The sequence below is a fragment of the Myotis myotis genome, unplaced genomic scaffold, assembly GCF_014108235.1.
Source record: "Myotis myotis isolate mMyoMyo1 unplaced genomic scaffold, mMyoMyo1.p scaffold_m19_p_12, whole genome shotgun sequence".
NCBI lineage: Eukaryota > Metazoa > Chordata > Mammalia > Chiroptera > Vespertilionidae > Myotis > Myotis myotis.
Genome location: NW_023416316.1, coordinates 53857356 through 53879413, shown reverse-complemented (window position 1 = coordinate 53879413; position 22058 = coordinate 53857356).

Genomic DNA, 22058 nt, shown 5'->3' with positions numbered 1-22058 from the left:
ATATAAATTTCACTGTTTTTTTAATTGAGGTATAATTGGCATACAACATTACACTGGTTTCAGGTATACAACATAATGATTTGATATTTCTATACTCTGAGTAATGATCACTAGAAGACTCTGTTTCTATTGTACGTAAAATATATTACAAAATTTGGGGGAGTCTATAAATTTTCTCCCAAATGAGCTCTAGTTGTTATATGAATAGCTTTTTCCATTGTCATTGGGCACCCTTCTCTAGTCCCTCTCTAGGAAAAGGTTAAATATGTCACGTGAAGTCATCATAATCTGACACCAGCCAATTTTCTCAAATTTATCTTCAGCTAGTCTACAATATTTCCACCCACTAATCTATGTATTAATAACTCTAAAATTTGAGTATATTATTATTTTGGCACTAATATATCTGTAACAAATGCAAACTTTTGCAATATTTCCTTTTCTTTCTAAATCCATTCTTCACCACTACAATGATCTTTTCATTTATTATATTTTCTAATGCTACTCTTATACCTTTTAATATTCTTATACCCTCATTATGGATTTCAGCCTTAAGTAGTTGTGTGTGAGTGTGTGTGTGTGTGTGTATGTGTGCACGTGTGTGTGTGTTATGTCAAGTGAAGCTCCAAGAACCCCAACCCTTCCAAGGATTACAACAGTAGGTGGATAAAATTTCTTAAAAATAATGTGGAGAGAAAATAAAAACAGGCATATTTTAGAGGTAAGCTGAGATTTGGAAGGAGGAAATGGCATAGGGAGATTTTGTCAGTTTATGACTTTTAGCCTAAAAGCAGGCTGAAGTTGATTATTTATGATGTGGCTAAAATTCTAAAAGAACGTGAATGCTGTCATGCCCGAAGAGGCAGAATACAGACTTTAAGGAAACCAAAGTGTCTGAAAAGTGAGGGAGGATCATAGGGAGTAGAAGTCAGAAGTGTGGCATCCCAAACGCTCTGGAAGGCTTTGCCCAAGTCTCTGCCTGAACCAGACACTGACCAAAATACAGCTGAGGGTAAAAGGGTGACATGAGATTGGAGCAGCTCAGAGGATAAAGTTTACTTTGAGTCCAACCAGTGCAACCAAATTAATTATTTTCTTAAACTAATGTATTCATTCTTCAAAAATATAAGAGAATCTAGATTATTAGCAACATTATATTGACAAAGGCCAGGATAAAATTCAAAGAAACTAGAAAATGTGACCATTTTCAAGAAAAAAAGTAAAGTAGTGAAGACCAACTTTGAGATAGCCCAGATGTTGGGATTTTCACACAAGACTTTTGAAGCAGCTATTTCTTTGGTGTTCAAAGATATAAAGGATAATATGTTTACAGTGAATGAAAAGATAGGACAGAGTAACAGAGAAATATAATATACAATAGAGAGCCAAGTGGGAATTTTAGAATTGTGATTTCAGACTGCTAGAAAGAGGAACAGGAAAACCTTTACTTCATTATCTTTATTTTTCACTTTTTATTATGGAAAGTTTTTAAATCATATAAAAAGTAAAAAATATTTAATGGGCACCCATGTACCCATCACCAAATTTAAAAATGAAATTAATGTTAAGTAATTGTTTTGTGTATTCTCTCCTTCCTATATTTTTAGTAGAGCATTTTAAAATAAACTATAGTGATCATGTCATTTTATCCATAAATACTTCAGTATGTATCTCTGATAAGAAATTTCAAAATTGGATCCATTTTTACACGTAAGAGAATTACTATTAATTACTTAATATTATCTAATATGAATGATATATTCAAATTTTTCTCAGAGACAGCTTTTCCGGTTGGTTTCAATTAAACTATAACAAGGTCCATGTATTGTATTTGGCTGTTATTTTTTTTTTCTTGTCTCTTTTTTGACAGTTTTCCTTTCTTCCCTTGTTTGGAGAAAACTGGTTTGGTCCCAAATACAGATGCATTGGAGAAGCACCAAATCCTTCTTAAAAAAAAAAAAAGAAAAGAAAAAGCATTAAAGATCTACCTTTATTTTTACTGAAGGATGTTGATATCACAGAAGAGGGATTCCACCACTTAAAACCCAGTAGTGCCTCCTTACAGTCTGACATAGATTTCCTCTTTCTTTACCAATTAATGATCCCTCCTTCTAACAGCTTCTTCATCTCTTAGACTTTCTCCACAATTCTCTGTTGCATTGAAATTTAACTATTCTTTCTAATGTCTCCCTTCCATCATTGTCACCAATCTGTAACCTTAACAATTCTTAAACATTTTCCCAAGTACTTGTATTTTTACCACAAAGCTAGTAAATGCCTCTTTGGGCTCACCATTTTGCAGCTACAGCCACGACTTTTCTTAGAAAAATCTATATATATAAAAGCCTAAGCGCCCGTCTAACTGGTAGCTATGACGTGCACTGACCATCAGGGGGGCAGATGCTCAACACAGGAGCTGCCGAACTGCGGAGCTGCGGTGACTTGGCAGCTGCGGTTCTCAGGTGATGCACCCGGAACCAGAGAGGAGGGAGCCCGACTCCAGGGTGTGCCACCTGAGAACCGCCCTCTCGCAACCCGGGACCCCTCAGGAGATGTCGGAGAGCCAGTTTTGGCCCAATCCCTGCAGGCCAGGCCGAGGGACCCCACGGGTGCATGAATCCATGCACGGGCCTCTAGTAGTAACTCTATAATCAATCCTTGCTTACAAATGATACTTTTAGAAGGTGGAGAAAAAGACAAATATCTGTGTGATTTTTTATTATTGTGATTTCTGCCACATTCATTATAGCATAATACTTTGTCATTGTCCTTTTTAAATGTAACTGTGAACTACTTAAGATCAAATTGAGCTTTTTTTCTTTTTAACTTTATCTCCAACACTGCAGCCACCACAGTCAGAGCACATCATAAATGAGCCTGCAGAGTAGATGACTACTTAAGAGATTACATTTGTTTTCATAAAAACTGTTTCTCATCTCCCCATGTTATCTCACTGTTCTTCCAAACATGTAAGTGTAGATCTAAAGTAGATTAGTTGAAAATTCTGTGTTTTGTCAGAAATCCCAGATAGTGTGACATTTTAATTCACATAACCACACATAGATCAACTTCCTCCATTTTTCTTCTAGCTGTATGTGAACATATTTTCTCCACAATTCAAGGAATTCTATGCTATGGAGTTTTCAGTTCTTTTGTGATAATTCAATTCAGATTAAATTCAAGCCTACACAAGAAACTAAAATGGCAGGTAACTTGGTAAGTTACAAGAAGAAAAACTGCCTGAACTGTTGCACATAGACACTTGCAATTGAATGCGATTTCAGTGAGAGCCATTATACTCCGGGTTTAATTATGAAACCAAGCACAGCCACATGAGGATAATGTACAAATCAGAAAGGTAACTGTGCCAGTCTGAGAAGTAACACGCATTATTACAAAATCGAATTATACAAAATCAAATTATAAATGTGTTTTGAAACATTAAGAGGCTTTATGGAAAATGACTAGTTAGTGAGATATTTTTCTGATATCAATCAGAAAATGCATATTTATTGAGTATCTATAATGTGTTTGGCACTAAGTTAAACAGATTCAGTCATTCTTAGTACTGATAGGAAAATAATTCTTAGTACTGACTGCTTTTGACAAGCTTTTTAAAAGTCTTTTCATGGGTAGATACCAGGTTTTCATCTGTGATAATCTCAGAGCACGAAATCAAAACAAATCAACTTCAGGTTTCATTAATAGCTGGTAATTTTATCTAGTTTTCTGAAACTGTGTCATTTTTAAGATAATCTTGCTTTATAGAATACTAGAGGCCTGATACATGAAATTTGTGCAAAAGTAGGCCTTCCCCCAGCTGCCAGCACCAGGTTCCCTCTGGCACCCGGGACCCGGGCTTCCCTCGCAGCCTCAGCTTTGTCCAGAAGGTTGTCTGGAAGAACGCCCAGTGTAATTAGCATATTATGCTTTTATTATTATAGATTCCATTCCAAAGTATTTCAAATGATTCATAGATATCACAACCACCAAACAATAAATACAAAATAATTTATACAAGAGCTTCTCACCCTCGCTAGGTAACTCCGTTGGTTAGAGCGTCATCCCGGTGCACCAGAGTTGGGGGTTTGATCCCTGGTCAGGCACATGCAGGAGCCAACCAATGAATGCATAAGTAAGTGAGACAACAAATCAATGTTTCTCTTTCTCTCTCTAAAATCAATAAAAATAAGTAAATAAAAGAGTGTCCCTCTAGTGCTGCTTTCTGTAGAGTACTGCAGAACCATGTCATAAATAAAGTAGGAAGTATGTTCCCTAGCACTTGTAGGGTATTTGGCAGTTAAATTGTGCTGGAAAATGGACTCTTTATTTATTTATTTTTTTTTCCAGATTTTTTTTATTTTTTATTTATTTATTTATTTATTTTTATTTATTTTTTTTAATTAAATCTTTATTGTTCAGATTATTACATTTGTTCCTCTTTTTTTTCCCCCCATAACTCCCCTCCTCCCAGTTCCCGCCCCACCCTCTGCCCTCACTCCCCACCCACTGTCCTCATCCATAGGTGCACCATTTTTGTCCAGTCTCTTCCCGAATCTCCCACACCCCTTTCCCCCCCAGGAATAGTCAGTCCATTCCCTTTCTATGTCCCTGATTCTATTATAATTACCAGTTCATTCTGTTCATCAGATTATTTATTCACTTGATTCTTAGATTCACTTGTTGATAGATGCATATTTGTTGTTCATAATTTGTATCTTTACCTTTTTCTTCCTCTTCCTCTTCTTAAAGGATACCTTTCAGCATTTCATATAATCCTGGTTTGGTGGTGATGAACTCCTTTAGCTTTTCCTTATCTGTGAAGCTCTTTATCTGACCTTCAATTCTGAATGATAGCTTTGCTGGATAAAGTAATCTTGGTTGTAGGTTGTTGGTATTCATCACTTTGAATATTTCTTGCCACTCCCTTCTGGCCTGCAAAGTTTCTGTTGAGAAATCAGCTGACAGTCGTATGGGTATTCCCTTGTAGGTAACTGAGTTTCTTTCTCTTGCTGTTTTTAAGATTCTCTCTTTATCTTTTGCTCTTGGCATTTTAATTATGATGTGTCTTGGTGTGGTCCTCTTTGGATTCCTTTTGTTTGGGGTTCTCCACGCTTCTTGGACCTGTAAGTCCATTTCTTTCACCAGGTGGGGGAAGTTTTCTGTCATTATTTCTTCAAATAGGTTTTCAATATCTTGCTCTCTCTCATCTTCTGGCACCCCTATAATTCTGATGTTGGTACGCTTGAAGCTGTCCCAGAGGCTCCTTACACTATCCTCGCATTTTTGGATTCTTTTTTCATTTTGCTTTTCCGGTTGGGTGTTTCTTGCTTCCTCGCATTTCAAATCATTGACTTGATTCTTGCGCTCCTCTGGTCTGCTGTCGGGAGTCTGTATAATATTCGTTATTTCAGTCCGTGTATGCTTAATTTCTAGTTGGTTCCCCAATATAACATCGAGGGTCTCATTAGTTTTCTTGTAGATCTCATTAAGTTTATCGGCGGCTTCTAAACAGTTCTTGAGAGACCTTAAAAGTGTGGTTCTGAACTCTATATCTTCCATTGACAATTTTGTCCTGTTTCTTTGTCTCCGCATTTTGTTATGCTTCCTTGGTGCACCCCCTAGTGGTCTTTGTTCACAGTCTTATAGTTAAACCTTGATTGTTGTAGCTAATACCAGGGAGGGTTTGACCTCCAGGCCAGGTGGCTATGAGAATCAGCTGTGTCAGCAGTGAGAGAACTGTCCTCTAGGGAGGTGCTAATCTGGCGTTTGCCTGAGGCTATCCAGCAAATGCCTGTGTGCAGGGCTTGGGCGGGGCGGGTCGCACAGGATCAACAGGGTGGGCCGGAGAGAGCAGTTATGGCGGCTCTCAGTCCTGTCCCCAGGGGCTCTGCCTCTCTGAGTCCCAGCACCCGCTGCAAACCTCAGAGAGAAAGCTGCACTCGCTCTGACCGAAGCCAGACAGTCCCGCTTCTCCCGTTTGAGTCTGGGTCCCTAAAGACTCGCCTGTATCTGGAGCTCAGAGTCTGCGACTCCCTCCCGATTGAAAACGCCAACCGTGCCCTCCGCCGCCAGCCCACTCCACGCACTCCGCACCTCAGAATTTGACTTCAGCACTGCGCCTCCTCTGAGTGTCCGTATGCGTTTCTCTTTCCTCCTAGTTGTAGGACTTCCACTCAGCCAGCGTTCCTGTGGTTCTGGGTAATGTCCCTTCCGTTTTTTGGTTTCACTTTTGAAGTAGTTGTTCAAAGCAGCAAACTCCAGCGTTAACCTATGCCGCCATCTTGGTTCTCTCTGGAAAATGGACTCTTTAAAGGACTGACTAATTGATACAACCTAGTGATAGGGTAAATTTGGCAAGCCTTTTAAGTTATCTTTAATTTAAAAATGTAACTGCAATGTTATAGTATTTCATAATACAAATGGGAAAAGCACCACAATAATACATATAATAAATTTCACACATGCACATATTTCTTGACAAAGTTGTAGTCATTCTTAATAAACAGTAAGAATCATTATAATTTTATACTTCGTACAAACGTTTTTATTTTACTGTGTAAACTTCATTATCATCATCATTATCATAATTAATAGTAGTATCAGTTCCAGTGCATGTAGTACAGTTTAATTAACATTTCCCTATTGGTAGATATTTAGGTTATTTCTACCTCATTAGTTTAACTAATGTTATGGTAAACATCTTTCCAATTACCGGCTTTCTCCTCCCTTGGAGAACTATTTTATGTAGTTTTACTCTCAAATCTTTTACATTTTAATACTTTCAAGTTGCTCTAGCCAGTTTTTTCAGTGGTTAGAGCACCAGCCTGCCAACGTAAGGTTGACATGTTTGATTCCGGTCAAGGGCATGTACCTTGGTTGCAGAATCCATCCCCAGCCCTAGTCAGGGCACATGTAGGAGGCAACCAATCACTGTGTGTCTGTCACATCAATATTTCTCTGTCTCTCTCCCTCTCTTCCTCTCTAAAAATTAATGGAAAAAATATCCTTGGGTGAGAATTAACAAAATAATAATAATAATAATTAATAATAATAATAAATACTTTGAAATTGTAAAGAATAATACACATTTACTTGGATATCGGCAATTTATGTGTACCAATATATTTTTGAAAGTTTGGAGAAGCAAAATGGACTCTTATTTTTGGTCATTATTTAATTACTACTAAGGTTACTTTTCCTATGTATTTTATTTTATTTTAAATTTATTTTTATTGATTTCAGAGAAGAAGGAAGAGGGAGGGAAAAAGAGATAGAAACATCAACGATGAGAAAGAGCCATTGATCAGCTGCCTCCTGCACACGCCCCACTGGAGGTTGGGCCCATAACCCAGGCATGTGCCCTTGACTGGAATTGGATCTGGGACCCTTCAGCCCGCAGGCCGACTCTCTATCCACTGAGCCAAATCAGCTAGGGTCCTATATATTTTATTAATTGAGCTCCCTTTTTGAAATTTTCATGGGATATTGAAGAATATTCATGGGATATTTATTTACTGGGATATTGAAGATTTTTTTTTCTAATTCTTTTTATTATACCATTTGGTGCAATTATTCCCCTCACCTACTTATCTTGTTCTAAATTTCAGTTTTAACTTTCACATATAAAGTTTTTCATTATTTTGATATCTTATTTTTATGCTAATATATTTAAATTTAAATGTTTTATTCTCTAACTCTCCTATAGTTATTTTCAAAGTAACACTATAATACATATGAGATTTATTTTAGTGTTTAGTGTGAGTTGTAGACCTAAAACCGATTTTTGTCTTCCAATTCCTAACATGTTATCTCAATGTCATTGATTAAATAAACTAATTTTTCTATTGTTTTCAGATGTTCCTTTTATAAATATCAAATCTTAATCTATAATTTTATTAATTCCATTCCAGGTATCTGTGTTTGTTTGTGTGTGGTTTTTTTTTTTTTGTACCAGCAACACATTGTTTTATTTATTATAGTTCTTAATTACAAGGTTTTTTTATATGGTAGGGAACTTTTTTTTATTATTCTTCATTTGCTGAATATGTTCTTTTATATTTTTGACCAGTTTTCTGTTAGATGAAATTTAGATCTGATTCTTTTTGTTTTGTTTCTTCTACATCTATCTATATTATCTTCTTATTTAGTGCCATAAACATACATAGATTACAGTTTTACAGTTTTGCAAGTTTTATATTGTAACTTTTGGAAAGTTTTATAGTTTTTCTTTTTTTCAGGTAGGTTGAATTCTTTCTCATTGAAATTATTCTTAAATATTTTATATTTTTTTCTTATTGTAAAGTGGTATCTCCTGGCACATCTCTGAAATGACTCTGCCATATAACAAAATAATACACATATAATAAATACTGATCTACTCATTTACTTTATTGACTCCTTTATTAATTTAAACGTTTAATTTGGTAGTTTTTAATTTTCTAACCACAATATTATATAACTTGCCTTTGTTCCTTTCTTTGATATGTTTTAATTCTGGCCTCATTTTTTGTTTTTACCATATAGTAGAGATAATTTGAATAATGACAACATGTTGATCATACTAATACTTTTTTACTGTTGATTTTAATGGCTGTGAAATTACTTTTATTTAGTAGAACTTAACAATAAATTCAACTAAACTGCTTCTAGAAATATCCTTTGAACACATAGTGAGAATAAATATTATGAAATATATAACATTCTAAGCAATGAAGAGCTAAACATTTATGTTTCACCCTTAAATTGCTTCTACATACATATACTCAAATACACATATATTCACATCATATTATAGCAAATTATTATTTTAATCATCGCCCAAGGATGTTTATTAATTAGAGAGAGAGAGAGGGACATCGATGTGAAAGAGAAACATCAATCTGTTGCCTCCTGTATACACCCCGACCAGTGATTGAACTGTTACCTTTTGTTGTTGGGGATGACACTCCTGGCCAGGGTTATAGCAAATTCTTAAGTACCAAACATGTGGTGTGGTTAATGAATGCCACAGGTTAATGGAAAAGCTGACTGCTACCTGGAGAAGATAGATCTTCAAAGATAAATGGATATGGATGGGTAGAGAGCAGAGGGAATGGCATTCTGGATGATGGAGAAAGCAAAGCAAAGCAAAGCAGAGCAAAGGCATGGCTATTCTATTTTCAAGGCATATTCAGAGAATAGCAGATCAGTCTTCAAGGTGAGAACAGTGCGTGTGATCCTTTCCCGGGCTCATTGCCCTGGCTTGACTCCCTCCTGAGCCATGCCTTTGCAGGTCTTTAGAACTGCCTACTCTTCTGGATAGTGGATGTGTATCCCCTCTTTCCCAGTTTGAATCCAAAGCTCTCTCCTCTGTCAAGGCTGCACACTTTTAGCTTTGTGTTCTGATGTAGTCTCTAGTGTGGTCTTTTTCTGATGATCTCCTGGCCTCTGGACCTTGGTTGTTTAGCATGATTTGTGCTTTGCAACTTTTTATCATGGGCTTATTATTGACCTTTATTATGAAGAAAATCTTTAGTGAGAATTTTTTTCTATGGTTTATCTCTTAAATCTTTATAACATTCCTAATCTTTTTGCTCTTCCTGTTGGGAAGGATGTCTCCTCTTACTTTGCAATGAAATTGGCCAGATGAAGCATATGAATGCTAAGGTAAGGAAATTTTTCTGCAGTAGAAAATTTTATTGATTGATTGATTGATTGATTAAGGTATTACATATGTGTCCTTATTCCTAGTAGAAAGTTCTTAAAGGCAGTGTGCTATAGTATAAAACTATAGAATAACTATGACTAAAAGGACATTTTACATTAAAAAAAATAACATGTTTTGTAGTTATTTCTTCCAAATGAATCCTATTGAAATATGAAATAGGGTAGACTTTCATAATTAGAAACACAAGCCTTTGCAAGAATGTGTAAGTATTTTCATCACTAAAAGAAAGAATGGATCACAATATTTATTTAAAAGTGAATTGTTTCATTTAAAACCAAGTAATTCCCAGGTAACAAATCACAGTGACCCCAGCGATCAGTTATTGGATTTCCCTGTAGAACGCTTAAGATACAATCTTGTGATGAAAACCATATATATATATATATAGCATTTCTGTTCCCAATTCCCAAGTCAAACCTTGAAATTGGATTCTTAAGGCCTTCAAAGCCCGTAGGTTCAAATATGTTCCTCATCAAACATAAGAACCTGAAATGGAAAAAGACTTTCTTAAACAGTGATTATTTTTATTTTTCCAAAACAGCATTCAATGGACTCAACGTGTCTAACTTTGCAAGTTCTTTGAAAGACTTGAGATTTTAGCATTTCTAATTAGTTCGTCATCTTGGAGTTCAGAGATTTCAGCCATTTTCATAGAACTGCCAGTCTTTCAGAATGTGGGGTTATTTTCATTGTGCCTCTCATTAACTCAAGTGGGAGTCCCTAGTCATCAATTTAATGAGCTTTTCACCCTAACTGCTGGCAAATATTTAAGCCTGGAGTCATGCCAATGAAAATCCACAGGAATTTTAATGTTCCAAAGTTCTATGGGTAGTAAAAATTTGGAAGAAGGTAGAGTCACGGTAGATTTTTGGTAAATCATTTGGTGAACTTCTATTGAATTAAAATGATCTCTCTGATAAGTGGTGTATGTGACTGTAAATGGTATCACCAGCCATCATTTTGTCACCTATCATTTTCTCACTGATTGATTTGACAAACCTAGTAGGAAAAGTAGGTCAGTTATGGTACATTTTTAACTGCACTTACTTATATTGGCTTTGTTTTTCATTCTATAATAAATCTACCAAAGTAAGTAATCATTTACCTGGTATTGTATCTGTAAGGGACCTAAAATTAAAAAGTGACACGTTATATAAATATCTTTTCCATTTTTTCTTAAACATAGCTCCAAGTGAAATTTGAAACAGCAAATTAACAATGTTTTAGAAAGTCTGGATGTCTAAAGAATTTTCTGTGCACCTTGGTTGGGGTCCAGAAACTAAAATTGAGAAAACAGAATCTGAATTTAGCATCTTCTCATCATTTTAAAGGCTTAACTATTACTGTAAAGCATGTACTATAAAAGCAAAAATGTGTTTTGCTTTAAAAAAAATCCCCAGATTTATTAGCTGCATAATGATGACTGTGAGGACAGAAGGAAAACAACTGTTTCGTTTGTGTAATTCACTGCTGGCACTGTGTTAACAGTCATAGAAATGCAAGTTGCACATTTAGTGCCTTTTCTCGCAAGAGTCTTACAACCGCCATAGGAAATAAGGTTGTCAGAAGCTCAGAATATTCTGAATTCAGGAATGGTTTATATAAACAGCTCAAAGGCAGCAAAATGTTTTCCAAAAACCCTTGTCAGATTTCTGCACACAGCTTATTGGCCAAAATTTTGTCTCGTAGCCATGGCTAGCTGCAAGGGTGGCTACAAATGCAACAGTTTAACTTCTGCAATCTATATAGAGGAGTTATTTGGAAATGATTATTGGATTGGTCATACAATAGTATATGAATCTAAATTATATTCCCTAGGATGGGCCCATCTGAATTTCTTCCTCCTTAGATATAAACAGATTCCTTTACTTAATTATTTATTATAATGACAGTAACATGATAAATTAAGTGTTTCCATGTGTAAGGTAGTACAGTGGGGCCTTGACTTACGAGTGTCCCGACTAACGAGTTTTTTGAGATACGAGCTGTCTCTCGGCCAAGTTTTTGCTTTGAGTTGCGAGCTAAAATTCGGGTTATGAGCCAGCTTCAGATACCCCACCACTAGTTGGCGCAGCGAACGTCACAGTGAACGCCACATCAGCCCAGCATCATGTGTCTCACTCGTTCACTTTATGATTTGACATACGAGTAATTTGAGTTACGAGCTCCGTCATGGAACGAATTAAACTCGTAAGTCAAGGCCCCACTGTATTCCAAGTAATTTCCAAATATCAATCCTTCAACAATTCCATGAGGCGGGTTTCATTATGCTTGTTTTACAAATGAGAAAACTGAGGCACTTCTCTGTTCATGCGACTAGGAATTAGCAGAACAGAAATACTCTCAAACCAGTGCCTTTTACTACACACTTCTACCACTCCTTAACTGCAGGTTAATGAACATCCCATATCAGTCCTTAAATGTCCTTCTTTTTCCTTTTTTATATTTATACTTTAAATGGAGTTTATTATTTTTGTTTATTGTGGTAAGTGTGGGTCAGATCATTTTCTGAAACATAATTTAAAAGGCAACTTGGCTGAATTGTCTATCATACAGTACAAGTTCCCCAATTCCTCATTTTTCATATGCAAAGTGATGGATTTCTCTACATGTTCTCTTGCAGCCCTTCAAGACCTAACACTTATCATCTCTGATTTAAAAAAAAAAAAATTAGGTCTTTGAGGGTCCAGCAGAATAGTTACCTCAGTCCACTTTTTATGACTGACAAAATGTTCAGATTGAGAGTCATCACTCTTCTATTTGCAAAGAATCCTCAATTAAAAATACAGAGACAATGCTTTGAGAGGAAGGCCAAGGGGCAAGAAGCTGGAATGCATCTGTGATAAAGGAGTAGGAGATTTTATGAGTTCTCATATATCTATATTCCTTTGCATGAGAAGGAAAAAATGCAGAGTTGATAGCTAAAACTATATTTGATTTATAGGTGGATTTGGCTTATGTCAAATAATTGTAGTAAATTACTCTTGAGAATAATCTAAAAACTTGAAGAATGCAGCGTTTCCCTACTGGTCCATGATCTATCATTAGTTAAATATGAAATAATGCAGGCTCTGACAATTCTTCCACCCATGTTGGACACACAGGCTGTGTGCATGATGCTAACAACTTGGGCAGTGTTTGGAATCCGGCACTCTAAGGACAGGTGGATGAGATAGGGTCCCAGCACTGGCTCTGGCGTGGCTTGACCAAACCTGAGGTTAAGCATGCTACACAGTCATCCCGAGTGATGGGTGAGGAGATCTGAAAGAATGTGTGTTTAATGGGAGTGCTTTGCTAAACATCTCAACAATGATAACTATGATTACATAGAAATAGTGTAAAGTTGATGCACCAGTCAATGAAATCCAAATAGAAACTATATCTTGTGCAAGGAATTAAAACCCTGTGAAAAATTTATTTCTGTCTATTTCCTTTCTCTGCTTCTATAGTACCTCTGTAGCACTTCGATACTTGCCCTGAGAAATCCTTCTGCTTTGGAAAACTAGATTTAAATCTTTCAGACTTAAATGATATTGGACCATACCAAACGCATATTGGCTATAAATATAACTGTATGCAAACAAATATTCTTTTGGTACTTCTCAAGCTAAGAAAAGACACATTGAGTTAGTGTAATGTTTTTGTGCTGTAATTTGCATGCTGTGAGAACTTTGGAGTGTGTAAAGCTTAAGTTAAAATCTTAGATCTGACCATTACTATTGGAATGGACTTAATTTATTTAGAGATTTACCAAGGACAGAGATAGCATGGATTCGCTACCATACCTGAGGTCATCAGATTCGACCAACAGAACAATATTTCACGTGATGCAGTTTCTGGTATTCAATGTCTGGTAAAAATGAAGGAAATAGGTATTTTTGCTCACTTTTGTTTTTATACTGATTCTATTTAATAAATTCATCTTCTTGGAATAAGTAACAAATGAGTGCTATGTTAGCATGTTAACAAACTCTAAACCATCAATTTATTAGCATTAATTTAAATAGTTCTCTTAGAAAATGGCCCAGGATTAAAACACAATTTAATGGTGGTGATTAAGATTTATGCAGAAATGATTTTATTATGTTTGTTTTAATGAAAGTGAATAAAATAAACCTCCCTGAGGTATACTTTTGATATATTTCAAGGACATAATTTAGTGATTTTTGCATGAATTTAACAATACCTCTTTGCATATTGGACCATGGTCCTTATTTAGCATCTATCATACTATTTTGTAATTACCTTTCTTTATTTTTCTTTATATTATAAGCTGCATATGGGCAGGAAACATGTTTTTTCAAAATAAATAACTAAAAATATTTTATAACAATTTTTATTTTTGGCTGTGGTTGAGGTAGCATTGAAAATAAAGAGAAAAGGAGGCAAGTGTTACTAGCTACAAATGCGTTTTATTGAACCAATAATTGTAAGTACCTTTATAATATCCATTTTTGTCAGTATGGAAAATGTACTTGAAACTTAACAGGTCTTCAAACAAATGGCCGTCAAATAGTAAACACTTCAAGATACAGTAACTCCGAATGAATTATGAATCATTAAAGAAATAAGCAAATGAAAATTATCTTACGGAAATTAAAATAACTAGTTTTTTTTTAATTAAATATATTTTTTATTGATTTCAGAGAGGAAGGGAGAGGGAGAGAGAGACAGAAACATCAGTGATGAGAGAGAATCATTGATCACCTGCATCCTGCACGCCTCCCCCTGGGGATTGAGCCTGCAACCCGAGCAGGGGCCCTTGACCGGAATGGAGCCCAGGCCCCTTCAGTCCACAGGCCGACATTCTGTCCACTAAGCCAAACCAGCTAAGGCTAAAACACCTCGCTTTTAAGAATGGCTGCTCTCCCACTTAACCACTGTGCTGGGAGATGACGGGGCACACAGCTGATCTGCCGTGTGACATGGTCCAACTCGCCCTCCTCAGCGCGTGCTTCTCCGGAAGATATACTTTCAGGACTTCCTCCCAGAGTAGAGGCTGACACTGGTGTCACTTTTGCTGCGAGGAGCCCAGGAATATTTATATGATTCATCATGTTTATTCATGAAGTCAGAGGAATGGGAGTTTGGTCCCACAGGAGTTTTCTTAAAACATTATTTGTAAAAGTGTGGGCAGTTGGCCAAATCTTAATCTAGCCTCTCATAATTTAGCCCAGAACTCTTCTTGTTCAGGTACATTTTTTCCTCTTTGGCGATAAAGCATAGACTAAAGCAGAGGAGGACACATGTAAGGCACTGTATTTGTAAGGTAACACAAGGGGACATTCACAGGATGGAGACACCTTAGGGATGTCATTACACTGAATATCGTAGTTCACTCCCTGTACCCCCACAATGCATGCCCATCTCGTATGCAAATTGCATTCACCCCATTCCAAAATTTCCAAATGTCTCAATTCAATAAAGCCTCAACTTTATTGAGTTTAAAACCTCATTTAAATTTCATCATCTCAAAAGGCCTACATTTCTTCATCTAAATCAAGTATGGGCGAGACTCTGGGTTTAATCCATTCTGAGGGAGAATTCCTCTTCGTGTGCAAAACTATGAAACTCAAGAAACAAGTTATTTGCTCCCAAAATACAATGGTAAGACAGGCGTGGGGTACCAGTTATAGAGCTCTCTATTCAAAAAGGGAGAAAAGGAATGAAAAAAAAAAAGCACCAACATTCCCAAGCAGCTTTAAAATGCAGCTGAGGCATCAGTGTTCGGTTTAAAAGCCTGGGACTAATCCTCTGTGGTTTTCAGCTCTGTTCTCTGGATTTCTGACTTTTCCCTCTGAGGTTGAGGATCCAACCTTCTAGTCATCCTCCAGTTTTCATCAGAAGTAGCATGTATTTGACACTGATTAGTTTTACCAGCCTGGCTCCTAACTGTGGGGTTTTAGTGGGTTCTATTGCCTTTTTTCATTTTGATCTCTCCCTTCTGGTCCAAGCCGGCAATGTTTCTGCTAGTATAAGAATTTCAAGACCCTTGCGAGTTTCCTTGGCATGTCACAGGAATCCACCCCGTTAGAAAAGAAGCTCCACCCTGGGCCTTTCTTAGATAATCATATCTTTAATTTTGTGTTCTGCTGACAAGGCTGGGGGGATCCATGAATCACATGCCTATTCTCTTTAAAGAGACATCTCTGTGACTGAATACTCAGACCCTCTGAGCCTTCGGAGACATTAGACAAAGGTCATCCAGCCACACCCTTGGCTTTGTATCCAGAACACTTTTTCTTGAAAGTGATGCTCCTGATTTTAGTGTCTTTTGCGATCTGGTAGCCAAGAATATCCCATTTCATCAAGCCCTGCTTCCTTTTGGATTAGGTTCTTCCCTCCTCCTCACATCTTTCCTCTTGCATTTTCCTGGAAGAAGCCGGGAGAAACCAAGCCACATCTTTAACCACTTTGCTTGGGAATCTCCTCAGAAAAATATCAAGTTCATTAGTTACAAGTTACGCCTTTCATATAACTGAGGGACACAATTCTGCTAAACTCTCTGCTACTACATAACACGACTTCTCTTTCTTCCAGTTTCCAATAATGTGTTTTTCATTTGCTTCTGAGCCCTGAGCAGCGGTGCTTTTACCATCTTTCCTACCAATCATCAGCTTGTGATGCTTTAAGTGTCTCTAAGACAGCGTACGTCTTCCCTTCTGTGCTTCTCGCTTCCTCCTGGCTCTTGATTAGCAGAGGCATTCAGATCCGCATTTCTACCAATAGTCCGTCCAAAGCAAGCTAGGCCTTTGCTGCCATGCTCCTCAAAATTCATTCTGTATTTGCTCCTTACTGAATTCCACAGCCATGTCCACATGTTCAGGTATTTGTTAAAGCAGCATCCTTCTTCCAGTTCCCAAAATCGGTATTAGTTTGCCACATTAACGAATCACTACAAACTGAGGGGCTGAAAACAACCCTGTTGACAGCCGAGTTTAGCTGAGTCAGACCCATTTTAGACTTCAGAAGTCCACAGTGGGTCTCACTCAGCTAAAATCGGGTGTCAGCAGGGCTCTAGGGAATGCCTGTGTCTTTCCTTTTTTCGCGACTGGAAGCTTCTTGCATTTCTTGACTCGTGGCTCTTCTCTCGCAGCCAAAAGTATAACATGGTCACACCTCTTTCCCTCACACCACTGCCTCTCTCTTGTAAGGATCCTTGTAATTACATTGGACACCCTTGGATAATCCAGCGTCACCTTCCCATCTCAAGACCCTTAACTTAGTCGCGTCTGCAAAGTTCCTTTTTCCATGTAGTCACAGATCCCAGGAATTAGGACATGGGCATCTTTGGGGAGGTGCAGGTGGAGCATTATCTTTCCTACCAAAGAAACATACTATACAAATGAGGTATTTAAAAGTGAAGTTTATGCCTCCCTTCTTTCTGTATCCCCAAGACCTGGTGTAGTCACTGCCTGGTACCTGGAAGGCACCCAGTAAATGTTAAATAATTGTTTTAGTAAAAAATAACATGTATTTGGCATTTGCTACATGACAGACACTCTTCTACGAGATACAGCAGTGAACAAAACACAGTTCTCATCCTCACAGACCTTACATTCTAGTGTAGGGAAGCAGAGAGTATATATACACACACAATAGTATTAAGTAATGGATGACATGAAGAATCATCATCCAGGGTAAGTGCAGAATTTGCCGGGTGTGCTATGTGAGAAGTCCTTTCAAACAAGGTGCCATTTGACTGGAGACCAAACAGAACAGAGGAATCAAGACATAAATATTTGGGAGAAGCCGAAACCGGTTTGGCTCAGTGGATAGAGCGTCGGCCTGCGGACTCAAAGGTCCCAGGTTCGATTCTGGTCAAGGGCATGTACCTGGGTTGCGGGCATATCCCCAGTAGGAGATGTGCAGGAGGCAGCTGATCGATGTTTCTCTCTCATCGATGTTTCTAACTCTCTATCTCTCTCCCTTCCTCTCTGTAAAAAGTCAATAAAAATATATTAAAAAAAAATATTTGGGAGAAGAAATTTCATTAAGAGAAAATGGTAAATGAACAGATTCTGAGGTGGGAACATGCAGGGGTTTTGAGATTTTTAAGGAATAGTGAGGATGCCAATGAGGTTCACAATGAGAGGTGAAAGAATGGACTAAGAAGAGGTCAGACAGGTAGAAAGGCCAGGTTGTGTAGTATTTTATAATCTGTTGTGAAGAGTTGGATTACACTGAGAGGGAGATGGAAGTACATTACATAGTTGCAGCACAGGCTGGCAAAAATCTGACTTGTATTTTAAAAGATGATTCTGGTTGCTATGTTGACTACCGCCTGCAGGAAGGTAAAGGTGGAAGCAAGGAGACAAGACAGGGCTATTGCAGTGGTCCCAGGGAGAAATGATGCTGACTTGGCAGAGTGGTAACAGTGGTAATATGAATTTGTGGCTCATTCCAAAAATTTTTTTAAATTCTCACCTGAGGATATTTCCATTGCTTTCCAAAGAGAGTGGAAGGGAAGGGGTGGGCTGGAGGGAGGGGAGGGAGGGGAAGAGGAAGAGAGAGAGACATTGATTGGTTGCCTCCTGCATGTGTCCCAATCAGAGCCAGGATGCAACCTGCAACTCACTTTCGAGCCCCTGATTGGGAATCGAACCTTAGAGCCTTCAGTGCAAGGGCCAACACTCTAACCACTCACACCAGCTATGGCTCTGAATTTTTTTCTAAAGTAGAACTCATGTGATTTGCATGAAGTATTGGTTGTGGTGTGAGAGATGGCAGTTAAAAATGACTGCAAGGATTTGGGCTGAGCATTTGTGAGTGGAGGCATCATGTTTTGAACTGGGGAAGACTACAGACCATAACAAATCCTGATTTGCCAAAGTTGCAGGTTTGATTCTTGATCAGAGCACAAACAAGAACCAACCAATGAATGCATAAGTAAGTGGAACAGCAAATCCCTTCCTCCCTCCCTCCTTCCTTCCCTCCTTCCTTCCCCCTTCTACTCTCTCTTTAAAAGCAATAAATTAAAAATAAATAAATAAAAGTGATCAAATGTGTTCGCTGCTGCTGAGATGCCAGTAAGATGAGTGCCCCAAAATAACGACTTAGTTTGGCATCATGGACGCTTGTGTTCTGATGAGTTGGGGATTCAGATGCCTGATTGAAGTTATTCATGGAACCCCAAGGGCCTTTCTAATCCGCCAAACAGCAAAGACTCCTCACTGCATTTCTTAACTTTGACAAATACTTAAAACTATGCTATGGAATTTGGGGCTGACTGGTAGTATAAATATTGGAGTTTCTTTGAAGTTCAGTCAAGACTTCTGCATTAGTCATCTAGAGTTCATTTCTTTGCAGAACTCTCACAATGTACTAGCTTTAAGCTGTCTAAATTCCTTACCTTCAATTATCTCCCTCTCATAAGACAAACAAGTCTATAAAAATGGAGAGATTAATGTAACGGAGAAAAATTCTATTTTCCTGGGAGAACACAGAATAGTGTGAAAGGCACCATTGCTTAAACGTTTCTACCCCATTTCCTTGTGGTGCTGACAGAGAGCGAACATCAAATGCTGCAGGTCAGGCATAGTTATGGGGATTCTTTAGCAGAAAATGCATTTGTTCTCTTGAGACCAATGAATATGTTAGTAATTAATTAATGTTGTATACATTCCCCTCCTCTTAGTAAACTCAACTATCAAAACATTGGTGGCTTATATGTAACTCCATATGTCAAAATCACTGAGTCCATATTTGGTATCTTTTGAAAAAAGTAGGCATAACTGTAAAAGAACATAAAACATTGGAACTCATAGAGCCAAAAAATTTTTATCTTTACATACTCTGCCAAGGTTTATTACAGACTCTTTAAAATATAATGTATAAATGAAAACTATTCCACATACTTCTTTCATAGTATACTCCTATGCTTTTTCATTTCCTTTCTACAGAAGGGGGACTTATAGAAGGTATGGGATAGACAAAAGCAGGGGAAGCAGATTGGAAAAAGGAGGGTGTAAAAGGAAATTTGCCAGATTGAATTTACCATCTGAAACTGTGATCCGAGGATGCAAATCATCTTCTGTGTGTCTGGCTTGATCTAGGCAAATGCTGGGTTTTGAAGGGGTTAGAATTTGCTCTTGATGCTTCATATAGTCTCGCTCTCTGCCCATATCCCTCTTATTGGGGACATTCTCCTTGCAGTGGTGCAGACATAGGGTTACATATTTCATTACCCTCTGTTTGAAATTTATCAGTCATATTTCTAAGAATGTTTTCTCAACTAGGTCATGTGTGCTAAAAATTGCTTGCTTTAACTTCACATTAAATCCAAACAAAATAGCCAACCAACCAGCTTTCATTAAGGGAATGTAAAAGAAAGCAGAAAGAGTGAAGTACACGAGGAACAGTTGGCATATGGTCAACAGCCTGATTCGCCTATAGGCACAAACCTGACTCTGGACATGTGATTTCAGCAAAGGGTTTGGAAGCTCAGAATTGGAAAATGCAGGTCCCAGTGATTGGAAGGGAAATGATTCATTACTTTTTTCTTGTTGTCATCGGCTTATATTTGCTTTCTCATTTGTACTTTATTATTTAAGTTCAATAGGCACAGAAGAGTCTGCTGAGTGTTATTGTTAGGAATAAGACATACCCAAATTCAAATCCCACTTCTGACACTGACTGGGTGATTTGACCCATTTACCTACCTTCTGTATATCTTAGTTTCTCAAACATAGAAGGGAGACAATCCCCACATTATGAAATTGTTGTGATGAACATTATATCAAGAAGTTTATAAAAAAGGACCAGTGTAGAAGATAGACCCTATAGATTTTAATCGTAAATTGAATAATATATGTCCTGGAAACAAACAATACATTTGACAAGTGTGTTATAGGTACACAGGACAACAAAGGACATTTTGGGGAAACCATGTCTTGAATATGGACATTTTTTAGTTTAAATAGGAATACTTTTTGATTCATATTGTAAAATATTTTGTGCAGAAACATGTATCATTACAAAATACAGTTTGACATCTCAACAGATTAACTCACTAGGAATCATTAAGGTAAAGGAAATGTGGAGGATTAATAAAATCACATCACAACTAAGAGATTATTTATCCACCGCAGGATGAAATGATAGCATATAAGTGAATAATGATTCTGCTTTGCATGTAATATAGCTATCCATCCATTCATATGTATTCTCTAAGTTTTTATATATCTGATTGCAATTGCAAAATGCATATAAGTGAATGTTAAGAAAATCTCAAAATACAATTAAATTTAGGACCCCCTAACCCAGGGGTGGGGAATCATTTTTCAACCAAAGGCCATTTGGGTATTTATAACATCATTCGAAGGACACACAAAGTTATCAACTTAAGAATTAGCTGATATATTTGATTAAACATTTAATTAACTCACCCCTAATGCCTTAGCAGGGCCAGACCAAATGATTTCAGGGCGTTATATGGCCTGCGGGCCAGATGTTCCTCACCCCTGAGGCTTAACCTCTAATCACCATCATATCTCATCTCAATTATCTTTGAAATTTGGGAGAATCAAATATTACCACACAACATAGTCTACCGTTTCAGTTAGCATCACTGATGAGAAGCCCTAGCCAGTTTGGCTCAGTAGATAGAGCGTCAGCCTGCGGACCAAAGGGTCCCAGGTTGATTCCGGTCAAGGGCATGTACCTCCGTTGCAGGCTCCTCCCTGGCCTGGGCCCTGGTCAGGGCTCATGCAGGAGGCAACCGATTGATGTGTTTCTCTCACATTGATATTTCTCTCTGTCTTTCCCTCTCTCTTCCACTCTCTCTAAAAATCAATGGGAAAATATCTTTGGGTGAGGATTAAAAAAAATAAAAATAAAAAAATAAATAAAGGAATCACTGATGAGAAAGTGCTGATCAAGACTATGAACACAAAGTTGAACTGAATAGATTTCATATCGTTGAGTCTTCCAAATGATTGCCATAAAAATACGTGACTAACAGTTTTGTTGATTTTTATGCTAGGAAGTTGTGGACTGGAAATAATACCTAACTTGGTCCCAGACATTTTGTTCAATCTACTCTATAAACAGTAATAAACCTCAGTATCTTCTAGACAATGACACTTTGAATCATTTAGGAATGCAAGCAACAAAATTAGCTGTTATCAGACTTTGGTTTATTGCAAAATTTAGCAAAGTTTTTGATGTAATCCCTGACCCCTTGCTCTGAAAACAAAAGCAAAAACATAATTATTGCTTATTCTTTCCCCCTTCTTTCTTTGTGCCACTGGAAAAGAAGGGAGAGGAAAAAAAATCATTGTAATAAATAAAAATAGAGATGTAAAAGAGAAAAATAGATGAATCCAGATTAGAAATATTAGGAGCAACA